The following is a 12,684-nucleotide window of genomic DNA, read 5'->3' on the forward strand; positions in this document are numbered from 1 at the left end:
AACTTAATTTCCAGAGGTTTCCCGGGATTACGAAGACCCATCTGTAACAAATATCCAGGCATCAGCCCACTCACAAGCACAGGGCTTGCAAGATTCCCTCTTATGCTATCCTTGAGGTCAGAGACCCCGTACAGGCACGGACGACCCATTTTGTCACACAGGCGTCGTGGCCAGAGAGGACAGCAAGGCGGGTGTGGCAACATTCCATGGAAGCAAGTCTGCAAGAAACCCCTGGGGGAGCAGTGATGGACTCAGGCAGAGCACGGGCAGGGGCAATGTTTTATAGTAGCTTCTATGGCCACATTCTCTAATTCTTGCAGTCCTGGGCTATGTGCTGCCACTGCTTGCCCTTGGAGCACTGGCCACCTGTGTCCTACCTTGTGCCTGGCAGCTCCACTCAGTTGTATATCTGAGCCAACTGGCATGCACTGCTCCCCAAGGGGAATTCTCAGTGGAAGATCTCTTTCCTTTCCCCATTTTTCTTTAAAAATTTTAACATTTTGGGAGTCCAGTTAGTTTTTGGAGCTGAATCCAAAATTTTAATTTCTCTAGGAGTTTTCAAATTTCCTCCAATTGATCTAGCAAGATTCTTAATAATAGTCTGTTCATGCCTCTACCTTCACTTTCTACTAACTTGACTCTCTCCCCTTTGGGAGGGTCACTGTTTTACCAGGGTCTATGTACCGTTGAGAGTTAATTCTCATGAATTCCAATTGGAATCAGTTGCCTTGCTGGGAAAAACTCCCATGCAACCATTCAGTCTTAGTTGTTACCCTGAGGCCAGTAAAAACTAAGAGTCTTAGGCTGGTGAGGTTGGTAGCACCTGGAATCAGATGCTTTCAGTCTCAGGTGTTGCACTGAGTGGAGTCTGGTTCAAGTAAGTACACCTACCTGACTATGCCAATTATGTCACTAGCCTTAAGCCTTAATTAAATACTCATAGACATATTACAAAAGCCAATTACAATTTATTGATGCATTACATAATAATAATAATAATAATAATAATAATCAATTGCAATTTATCTACATTGCAATTCATAAATTCATCACGACATATTGATTCATTAATAGTGGGGAACACTTACTAACTCCTGGGATCCAACTCGTCTTCGACCTTTCATGGCCACTGGTTTGGTTGGGGTCCTCAGCTAGTTCAGCAGCTCAGAGTCATCAGTGTCGCTAGAGTCTTTGGCTCTGAAAAGAGATTTTGAGTCTTCAATGTTCAGCTCATTGTCTTCGGCAGAAGTGCCCTTTTAGTTGGGATCCCAGAGCTTATATACTTTTGAGGGTGTTACATTATCTTCAACCAATAATATTAAAATTTTCAGTTTCATGATATTCAACCAATAATATTAAGAATGACAGGGATCTCTGGTGGCCTAGTGGCAAGATGCTGCACTGCAGTCCCAGAGGTATGTGGTTCAAATCCACCAGATGCTCTGCTGGAGAAGGAGGGGGCAATCTCCTCCTGTATCAGTTGATCTGATTTGACGGTACATGTAAAAATAATACAATAAAATTTTTTTTTTTTAAAAAAAGAATGACAACATTCAAACTTTGGTGTTTACCAACCATATTAGTTCCAAAACAACATGGGTTTGACCAATCATGTTCTATACCAGTTGCATTCTCTTGGTAACATGGGCAGTAACAAGTCACACAATTCTTTATCACAGTTTTACACATGTTGCAGCCAGTGGGGCCTCATGGCTACTAAGGTCCTCTTGGGCATGTTAAACTGTTTAGTATATTTTTTCCACAAATATTCTTAACATGTTTTCTAACATATAACATAGCAAATTCCTACACATTTCTTATTCTTATTTCCAAAATATAACAGCAAATTTCTACACATTTCTTCTTATTTCTAACAAATAACAAAGCTAATTCCTAACATATTTCTTATTATTTTTTTTTTAGATTGAAACTTTTTTTAAAAAAAAATTTTTTATTTTTATTATTTTTTATGTGTGTACTGTCAAATAAAATCTGACTGGTACAGGAGGAGATTGTTCCTCTGTCTTCAGCAGAGCATCTGGTGGATTTGAACCACATACCTCTGGGATTGCAGTGCAGCTTTCTGCCTCTAGGCCACCAGAGCTCGCCATATTTCTTATTCTTATACTATATAAGTTTATAATACGTTGCACAGCAAATTTATTATTTTTCACAACAAACATGATATTCTCTGTAGTATGTTTCCAGCAAATTATTATATTATTCTTAAACTGCTCATGACAGCATCTGTATTGGGATTGTGTTGAACATGTAGATTGCTTTTGATAGGATTGTAATTTTCACAATATTGAACAGAGAATATTTTTCACAATATCTATGAACAGGGCATATTTTTCCATTTCTTTAGGTCTTTTATTGTGATTGCAGAAATGTTCTGTAGTTTCCTTTGTATAGGCCTTTTATATCTTTAGTTAAGTTCATTCCCAAGTATATCTTAATTTGTGGTTGGCTATTATAAATGGTATTGCTTTCTTTATTTCCTTCTCTGAGATCTCTTTATTACTGTGGAAGCATCCCATTGATTTTTGGATACTGATCTTGTTTTCTGCCACTTTGCTAGATTGACCTACAACTCTAACAGTTTTTGTTGAGTCGATGGGGTTTCTCTGTACACTATCATATCATCTGCTTGGAGCAATAATTTAATCATCTCTGCTGATCAGGATGCTTTTATATCCCTCTTTTGTCTTATTGACCTAGCAAGTACTCCCAATACAATATTGAATAGCAGTGCACATCCTTGTCTGGTCCCTGTTCACAGAGAAAAGGCTTTTAGTCTTTCTTGCTTGAGAATGATATTGACTCTTGGTTTTGCATATATACTTTTGACCATGGTGAGAAAATTCCCTTCTATTCCAATTTTTCTGAGTGTCTTAATCAGAAGGTGGTGTTGGATTTTGTCAAATGCCTTTTCTGCATCAATTTCTAGGATCATATTGTTCTTATTATTTGTTTTGTTAATGTGGTAAATTATGTTGATTGTTTTTCTTATGCTGAACCATCTTTGCATACCTGTTATGAATCTCACTTGGTCATGATGAATTTTTTTTTAATGTGCTTTTGGATTCTATTGGCTAGTATTTTGTTAAGGATTTCTGCATCTATGTTCATGAGAGATACAGGTTTATAATTTTCTTTTTGGATAATATCTTTGGTTTTGGTATTACGGTTATGCTTGTTTCATAGAATGACTCTGGGAGTGTTCCTTATTTTTCCTACACTTTGAAATAACTTAAGTAGAATTGGTGATAAATCTTCTCTGAATGTTTGGTAGAATTCGGCTGTGAAGCCATCTGGTGCAGGACTTTTGTTGTTGTTAGATGCCATAAAATATACTATAATAGCAACTCTAGGAACAACAGATCTGAACCTTGTCCTATTTTAACCCATGTATAAAACATGTGAAATGAAGTTTCACCTTCCCTGTTTGTAAGGCATGCCATGGTTGTACTTCCTCCAAGAAAGATTTGTTTATTCTTTTGGTAGTCCATGGTAGTACTAGTCTCCAACACCACAATTTAAAAACATTAATTCTTCTTCTGTAATCCTTATTCATAGTTCAACTTTTAGATTCATATAAAGCTGTTGAAAATTCTATGTTTTTAATCAGGTGCACCTTAATTTTTAAACTCATATCATTGCTCGGTAGCACTTTGAAGAGCTCCTAGACAGTGGATTTTCCCCAGTGCAACACATATATTTTGATTTTCTTAATGCTGCTTCCATGAGTCTTGATTGTGAATTCAAATAAAAGCAACCTGCTAGCAACTCCAATCTTTTCTCCATCTGTCATTATGTTGTTGCCTATTGGTACAGGTGAGGATTTTAATTTTCTTGATGTTGAGATATAATCCATATTAAAGGTTGCAGTCTTTGATCTTTCGCAGGAAGTTCTTTTAAGACCTCTTCACTTTCAGCTAACAAAGTGTGTCATCTTCATAATGCAGATTGTTGATGCATTTTCCTTTAGTACAGTCATTGCCTTCTTCTTCATGTATGCTAGTTTCTTGAGTAATTTGCTCAACAAACAGATTGTATAGGTATGGAGAAATGGTACTGCAATGATGTACACCTGTCCTGATCTTTAAACCATGCAGTGTTCCATTTACTTTTCAGATGATGTCTCCTTTGCCTATGCATAGATTTCACATGAACATATTTAAGTATTCTGAGGTTATCATTCTTCTTATTGTTAGCCAAAATTTGTTATGATATACACAGTGAAATGCTGTAATAAACACAAGTATGCATGTTTCAGTTTGTATCACTGCTTTTATTTCTGTATGATATATACTTTTTATGAATCACCTTATATTTCTCTTTCCAACTTTCTAGGGAAGTGCATAATTGCTTTCCATACAGGTTGTGCCATTTTGCGTCCTTACCACAGTTCTGGTGGTCTAGATTGGAGAGTTGTACTTTGAATCTAAAGGCCTCTTCTTTGGATCCATCAGCTGCTGTGTGAAAGAAAGATGGAGAGTAAGTTATGAGTTAGTTCCAACCCAATGGCACATAACAACAACAACAACTACTACTACTATCAGTATATGAAGTTTCCAATCTCTCCACACCTTCACCACTATTTGTTATTTACTGTCTTGTTGAACTATTTGCTGGTTGTTGTGTACTATCAAGTTGGAACAGATCCAGGACTGACCCTCCAGTGGGTTTTCAGAGATACTAAATCCCATGAGAGGAGATAGCCCATTCTTCTCCCATGGAGCAGTTGGTGGATTTGAACCTTGTACCTTTATGTTGGCAGTGCAATTTCTTCATTAAGCCACCAAAATTTCTGAAGTTAGATGATATCTCATCATTTTGTTTATATATCTTTAATATCTAACAATCTTAAATATTTCTTTGTGTGTTTGTTGTCACCCGAATGTCTTTGGTGTCCATTCATGTCCTCCACCCATTTTAAAATTAAGTTGCTTGTTTATTTCTTGTTGTAATGTTGGAGTGTTCTATAAATTTTAGTGATGAGTCCCTTGTCATATGTGTTGTAAATTGTTTTCTCCCAGTCAAGAAGATTTTCTTGTTCTTTATTTTGGTCAATTGCTGCAGCCATCTGGTCTTGTTTCTTTATGTGATTTGATATTGTATGCTGTCTCCAAGGCATTATGGCATTATATTTATTTATTGATTGTATATTTGATTTAGGCAACTTGACTGCTTTATTTGGATATTAAAAAAGTAAGTGGAAAGTGTGTGCTACTTTCATAGCCAATCTGGTTATCTCAACACTTGTCTCTTGGAATGTGGAGCAGTAGTTGGGCGTGTTTGCCTGTTTGCTGTTCTTGTAGGAAGACTGAGGTTATAGTTTTCATTTCCCTGATTAAGTATTAGGAGTTATAAACTCCATATGGCCAGTTACTTATGCATGGGTGGTGGTGGTGGCGGTTGTTGTTATGTGCCGTCAAGTCATTTGCGACTCATAGCGACCCTAATGTACAACAGCTCTGAACTCTGCTATGTCCTGTGCCAATCGCACTGTCTCCGATACACCCATCCTGATTACCCAGTCACTGAATCAATCCACCTCATAGAGGGCCTTCCTCTCCTGCGCTGTCCCTCCACCCTCCCAAGCATGATGTCCCTCTCCAAGGACTGGTCCCTCCTTACAACATCTCCAAAGTATGTTAGATGAAGCCTCAGAATCCTTGCCTCCAAGGAGCCACCCAGTTTAACCCTTTCCAGGATGAATCTGTTTGTTTTCCTAGCAGTCCATGGTATTCTCAATACTCTTCTCCAGCACCACAGCTCAAAGGCATCAATTCTCCTTCTATCATCCTTGGTCATTGTCCAACTCTCTGATACATAACAAGTTATTGCAAAGACCATGTCCTGTAGCAGATGCACCTTAATCTCCAGAGAGACACCATTGCTCTTCAATACTTTAGAGAGGTCCCTAACAGTAGACTTTCCCATGACAATATGTTTTTTAATTTCCTGGCTGCTGGTGCCAAGAGTGTTGACAGTGGAGCCAAGCAAACTAAAGCTGTGAACATCTCTTCACCATCCATCCTGATGCTGCCACTTAGTCCAGTGGTGAGAATCTTTGTCTTCTTGACATTGAGCCTCAATCCATATTGAAAGCTGCAGTCCTTGACCCTCTGCAGCAAGCACTTCAGGTCCTTCTCAGTTTCAGCAAGCAGGGTTGTATCATCTGCATAACGCAGATTGCTGATAGATCTTCCACCAATCCTGACCCCACATTTCTCCTCATAGAGCCCAGCCTTCCGGACAATCTGTTCTGCATACAGGTTGAAAAGGTATAGAGACAGGACACATCCCTGGCATACACCCTTCCCAATTTTGAACCATACAATGTTTTCCTCCTCTGTTCTGACAACGCCTCTTGGTCCGACTATAGGTTTTGCATTAGCACCATCAAGTGTTCTGGGATTCCCATTCTTCTCAGAGTGATTGCTAGGTTGGATATTTTATATGTGCACTGCTAGTAGCTGGGTTGTTAGTGCCATGGTACATGCTTTATAGGTCACTGTTTGTTGTTGTAAAGTGTCATTGATTCAACAATAACTTATAACAACCCTATGAACAATGGATCTGAACCCTTCCCTATTTTCTGCCATCCTCATCATCTCTGACATACTTGAGCCCAATGTTACAGTCACTGGGTAAACCCATCTTATTGGGGGTCTTCCCTTCACTCATTAGCCCTTCACCTTTCCAAGAACTGGCCCCTTTTCTGAGTACTGGCTCCTCCTAACAACATGCTCAAAGTATCAGAGACTAAGTTTCACTAATCTTACCTCCAAGGAGCAACCTGGCTGCATTTTTGAAAGACTTATCATTTGTCCTTTTGGCAGTCCATGGGATATTCAACACTCTTCTCCAATATGCAAAAATATCAGTTCTTCTGTAATCCTTACTCATTGTCCCACTTTCAGATGCACAGGAAGTAATTAGAAAGATCATGGTTTAGATCAGGTATACTTTAGTCTTCAAATTGATATTTTTGTTCTTTATCACTTTGAAAAGGTCCCTGACTACAGACTTTCCCAACATAAATTCTTTTGATTTCCTGGCTACTGGTGTTAAGAGTGTTGATAGTGGATTCAAACAAGATGATGTTATTGACAGTTTTCATCTGTTCTCCATCTATTGTGATGATTGGTAAGAATTTTCTTTTATTTAAATCAATTCTTTTATATTGGTTTGCTTGTATAAAATAAAAATACTTTAGGTTCAGGATGAGAGTATTACTGATCAAAGCTTATTCCCTTGCCCCACTCCCACCCCCAACTTGCAAGTGTATTGTGTTTGCTCAGCACTGTGACAGTTGTTTGAGGGGAAACTGGAAGGGGTTTTGCTCAGCCTACCTTTTGATTTGAAGAGGAACTAAAGGCCTAACATAACAGGACAAAAAGTCATGTCGGAATTGACATGCAATTGTTTTTAAATAAAGTCTTTTTACTCTCTTAAATAAAGTTTATACACATTATGTTTCACATTATCCTTCATTTGCATTGTGTTTCATACACTCATTCCCATTTATTATGCTTTACCAAATCAATCACCATTGAATTATGTTCACCATTACTCTGTCTTTCCAGATCCCCGCCAGATCTTTCCCATTTCCTTTAGGCCCTCTCCCTCCACCCACAAAATTGTACTACCCTATGATTTCCCCCTGCCCATCCTCAAAGATGTTTATTTTCTTGATGTTAAGATGTAATCAATATTGAAGGCTGTAGTTTTTGATTCTCTGCAGCATGTGCTTCAAGTTCTCGTCACTTTCTGTAATCAAAGTTGTGTCATCCACATAATGCAGTTTTTTAGACAAATCTTCCTCTTATCCTGATGCCATTCTCTTCATATAGTCCAACTTCTTGAATGATTTGTTCTGCATACAGATTGAATATGCAGGTATGGAGAAAGGCTATGGCCCTGATGCATATCTTTACTGATTTTAAACCATAGATTGTTCTTTTTCTCTATTTGGACAACAGCTTTTTGATCTAGGTATAGGTTTTACATGAGCACAATTAAGTATTCTGGGATTCTCATTCATCTCAATGTCAGTAATAATTTGTTATGATTTACACAGTCAAAATCCTTTGCACAGTCAATAAAACACAGACATAATTTGGTACTCTCTGCTTTCAGTCAATATTCATCTGATATCAGCAATGATATCCCTTGTACCATGGCCTTTAAATCCAGCCCAAATTTATGGTGGTTCTCTAGTGGTAGATTATTTTACTTGCATGTGATATCAGTGATATTATTAAACAATTTTCATATTTTGTTAGGTCACCCTTTTTGGGAATGTTTAGATGGTATGAAAACTTTCAATAGTGATCTCAGGTTTATGGAGCTACATGGTGTGGTTAGATGTGGTATAAGTCTCCGACTGTGGTATGTATAGGTAGGAGTGATACAAAGGCAGGGGAAATAATGCCAGTACATGAATGATTTCTAGGAGAGTATATTCCTTTCCACTAGAGTACAATGTGAGGAAGGGTGTGACAGCTTGACACACGTGGCTTTAGGACATAGAAGTGTCTCTAGTCTGAAAGCTTGATGTTTCCGTGGCTGGGTGTAAGAAAAGGCATTTCCTGAGGTTTGGGTTACTGTTGCTACTGGTTAGAGGCTGATTTTATTAATCCACGTTTCTCTGGTGCAAGTAGATAGCAAAAGGGATAGGTACTGTTGGTCTGTGGGTCCCCACCCATGAAGTAAGGTGGTAAATGATGTGGGTTGGAAGTTACCACAGCTTCTCAGGCCTCTGGTACAAGGAATTTGGAGATATAAGGTAGGTCAAGTGAGTGCATTTAACTTTTGCAGGCCTGGAAGCATTCTTGTCTGTTATAGACATGTAAGCAGACTCACCCCTGCATGCACAAACCAGGTGATGGAGTTTTTGACTGGGAACACCACTTGCTTTGTCTCAATAAGCCTCTACAGTGCAGGTTTAACTGGCAGCACACCCCTGATATCTATTTCTTGTTTTTGAGAACAGATTCTTCCAATTTCCTTCACCCCCCACCCCCACCAGTCAAATTATACAACTCCATGATTAATCTCCTCTCCTTCTGTACATCCTCATCCCTCTGCTTCTACCCTCCCTCACCACCCTTGGATCCTTATACTCATTCAATAATAATGGTTTTATACAATATTTGTCTTTGTGGGACTGAGTTAGTTCACTCAGCATAATGTTCTCCAGTCCATCCCAAGTTAATTAATAATTTACAAAATCATTGTTCCTGCATGTTGTATAGTATTGTGTGAATGTACCATAATTTCTCAATTTATTCATTTGTGGTTGGACATTTGGGCTGTTTCCATGTTCTTGTAGTGGTGAATAATACTGCTATGAACATTGGTGTACAAATCTCCATTTGTGCCTCAGTTCTAATTTTCTCAGAGTATATTCCAAGTAGTGGAATAGCTGAGTCATATGGAATATCTATGTTCAGCTTTTTGATAAAGCACCAAACTACCTTCCAGAATGGTTGTACCATTTTACAATCTCACCAACAATGGATAAGAATTCCTTTCTCATTACATCCTCTCCAGCATTTATTACTTGCTGCCTTGTTAAACTTTGCCACTATTAACTGGAGTGAGATGGTACCTCATTGTGGTTTTGATTTGCTTTTCTCTTATTGCCAGTGATTTTGAGCATTTCTTTATGTGTCTGTTTGCCATTCGAATATCTTCCTCTGTGAAAATTCCTTCCATGTCTTTTGCCAATTTTGAAATTGGGTTATCAATCTTTTTCTTGTGGAGGCCCAGGAATATTCTGTAAACTTTTGTCTAAGTCTATTGTCTGAGATGGTATTACCAAATGTTTGTTCCCAGTCGGTAGGTTTTCTTTTCACCCTGTTGGAAAAAGTTTTTGATGTACACTTGGATTTCAGGAGACGAATTACATTGGGAAAGTCGGCTGTGAGGGACCTCTCAAGAGTACTGAAGAGCAACGATGTCAGGCTGGAGACTAAGGTGTGCCTGATCTGGGCTATAGTCTTCACAATTATGTGCTATGCATCAGAGAGTTGGACAGTGAATAGGGTTGATAGAAAGAGGATTGATGCCTTTGAGCTGTGGTGCTGGAGGCGAGTATTGAATGTACCACGGACTGCCAAGAAAACAAACAGATTCATCCTGGAGAGGGTGAAGCCAGAGTGTTCCCTGGAGTCAAGGATTCTGAAGCTTCATCTGACATATTTTGGGCATGTTTCAAGGAGGGACTGGTCCTTGGAGAGGGACATCATGTTTGGCAGAGTGGAGAACAAAGGAGCAAAGGAGAGGAAGACCTTTGATGAGATGGATCGATTCTGTGACTGGAGCGGTGGGAACAAGTGCGTTTGAGATGGCTAGGTTGGTACAGGATAGAACAGCATTTAGAGCTCTTGTCCATAGGGTTGCTATGAGTCGCAAGCGACTCGATGGCACATAACAACACCACCAACACATGGATTTAGAAGGAGCCATTTTTGTACACTCTTTCCTATTTGGCACTCAACTGAGTTCTTAAGTTGAAACATTGATGCTTAGGTTTTCAAGGCTCTCATTTAGATTTGATTCATTTGTTTGATTCTTTGTTGCAAGAGAAATGTTATGTAGCATTTGACTATGGTACCACCTATTGGCATATTATTATTGAAAAGAATTTATTTTGTTGTTTTTGAATCATAGCACAGCATATAGAAATTTGACGCTTTCTACATGTAAAATTTAGGGTTTTTGATTATATTCTTTGAGTTGTGCCATCTTCCTCAACTTTCTTTTTATTATTAATTTCGATGAACATCTACAGAGATTTTGGAATTCCACTCATTCATTGTTGCACTTTTCTCCCCAACCAGTCACCCCTACCACTACCCCCAGTTCGCTCCTCTCCTTGAAAAGCAAAAGAAAAACTCCTTCATTGGTACACAATCCTCCCCCCCCACCATCCCGCACATCCCCACTCTCACTCAAAGTATACTCCACTCTGCAACCCTCATTCCGGACTCTTATGATAATCATAATGCCCTAAAATATATTAATTTTAAACTATTCTCTCCCTCATCGGCTTCAATGCAGTAAACATAATTGATCCAGTTTTCCCCAGTCTTACCCCCACCCCAATGTCAGCCTCGTTCTACAACAGTGGCACCATATAATATTTGTCCTTTTGTGACTGAGATATTTCACTCAGCATAATGTCCTCCAGAGTCACCCATTTTGAATAATTTTGCATGAGTTCCTTGTTTTTCAATGCAGTATAGTATTCCATTGTGTGAATATACCACAGCTTCTCTATCCATTCGTTTGTCGATAGGCACTTATGTTGTTTCCAACTCCTTGCTATTGTGAACAAAGCCGCAATAAACATGGGTGTGCATATATCTGCTTGGTTGTAATTTATGGTCTCTTTACGGTATATTCCCAGTAGTGGCATTGTTGGGTCAAATGGTATCTCTATTTGCAACTTTTTGAGAAAATGCCACACCGCTTTCCACAGTGGTTGCACCATTTTACACTCCCACCAACAGTGAGTAAGGGTTCCAGTTTCTCTACAACCTCGCCAGCATTTATTGCTTGCTGTTCTGTTAAATTTTGCAATTCTGACTAGGGTGAGATGATATCTCATAGTTGTTTTGATTTGCATCTTGACCTCATCCCCCCTAAGGTTCCTGTCTAATATTTTTCGGTTACTGTTGTCAATTTAATCTTACATAGCTTTAAAGAAGACTAATGCTCAAGGTAAGACATATTTTAATAGTTACACTAAACTGTTCTTAGGTTTTATCAAGATTTCAGGGGATAATTTTGGTTTAAGGATTAAAGATTATTACAGGACAATAGTTTTTCTTCTAATATTTTTATTGATTAACATATAATCATTCATATACATTATCTTTCTTTCATGCATGTATATTGCGCTTTATACAATCTTTCACTAAACATTGTGTTTAGTTCATGAAGTTCACATAGTGTTTATACAGTCACTCATATACATTATATTTTACATAATTTATTATTATTGATCTGCACTGCAATCTGAAAGGCACATGGTTTGAGTCCACCTGTTACTCTGCAGGAGAGAGATGGACAATCACCTTTTATATAATATACTACCTCTGAAAATACACTGCGGGAGGGTCAGTTGGTTTCAACTTGAAAGCAAACAACTACAACAACATGTTCATTATTATCCCATATTTTAAGTTCTTACTGAATCTTTCCTATTACTTCACTTCCCATCCACACACTAACCTCTGCTATCCTGTCTCTTTTCCTTTTTCCACCCCTTTCTCCTGTTTCCATTCCTCTTTTGAACATTTGTGTACATCTTGCTTAGTTATCCTTCTGTTTTTTTTTTTGCAGTGGTCTTATGCAGTATTTGTCCGTATATGACTGACTTGTTTCGCTCAGCATAATGTTCTCAAAACTTCCCTGTGTTGTTTTATGAAATTGTTGTTCCTTATAGTTGCATGGTATTCCATTGTGTGAATGTATCAATATTTCTCAATTCATTCATTTGCTGATGGGCATCTGGGCTATTTTCATTTTATTGCTATTCTGAATAACACTGCTATGAACATAGATAAACATTGCTATATGAACACAATATGATAGTGTACACAAAAACCCCAAAGACTCAATAAAAATGTGTTAGACCTAGCAGACCAATTTAGTACAGTG

This window comes from Elephantulus edwardii, unplaced genomic scaffold (genome assembly GCF_000299155.1).
Source record: "Elephantulus edwardii isolate Elephantulus edwardi_28Jun2011 unplaced genomic scaffold, EleEdw1.0 scaffold00212, whole genome shotgun sequence".
NCBI classification, from domain to species: Eukaryota; Metazoa; Chordata; class Mammalia; order Macroscelidea; family Macroscelididae; genus Elephantulus; species Elephantulus edwardii.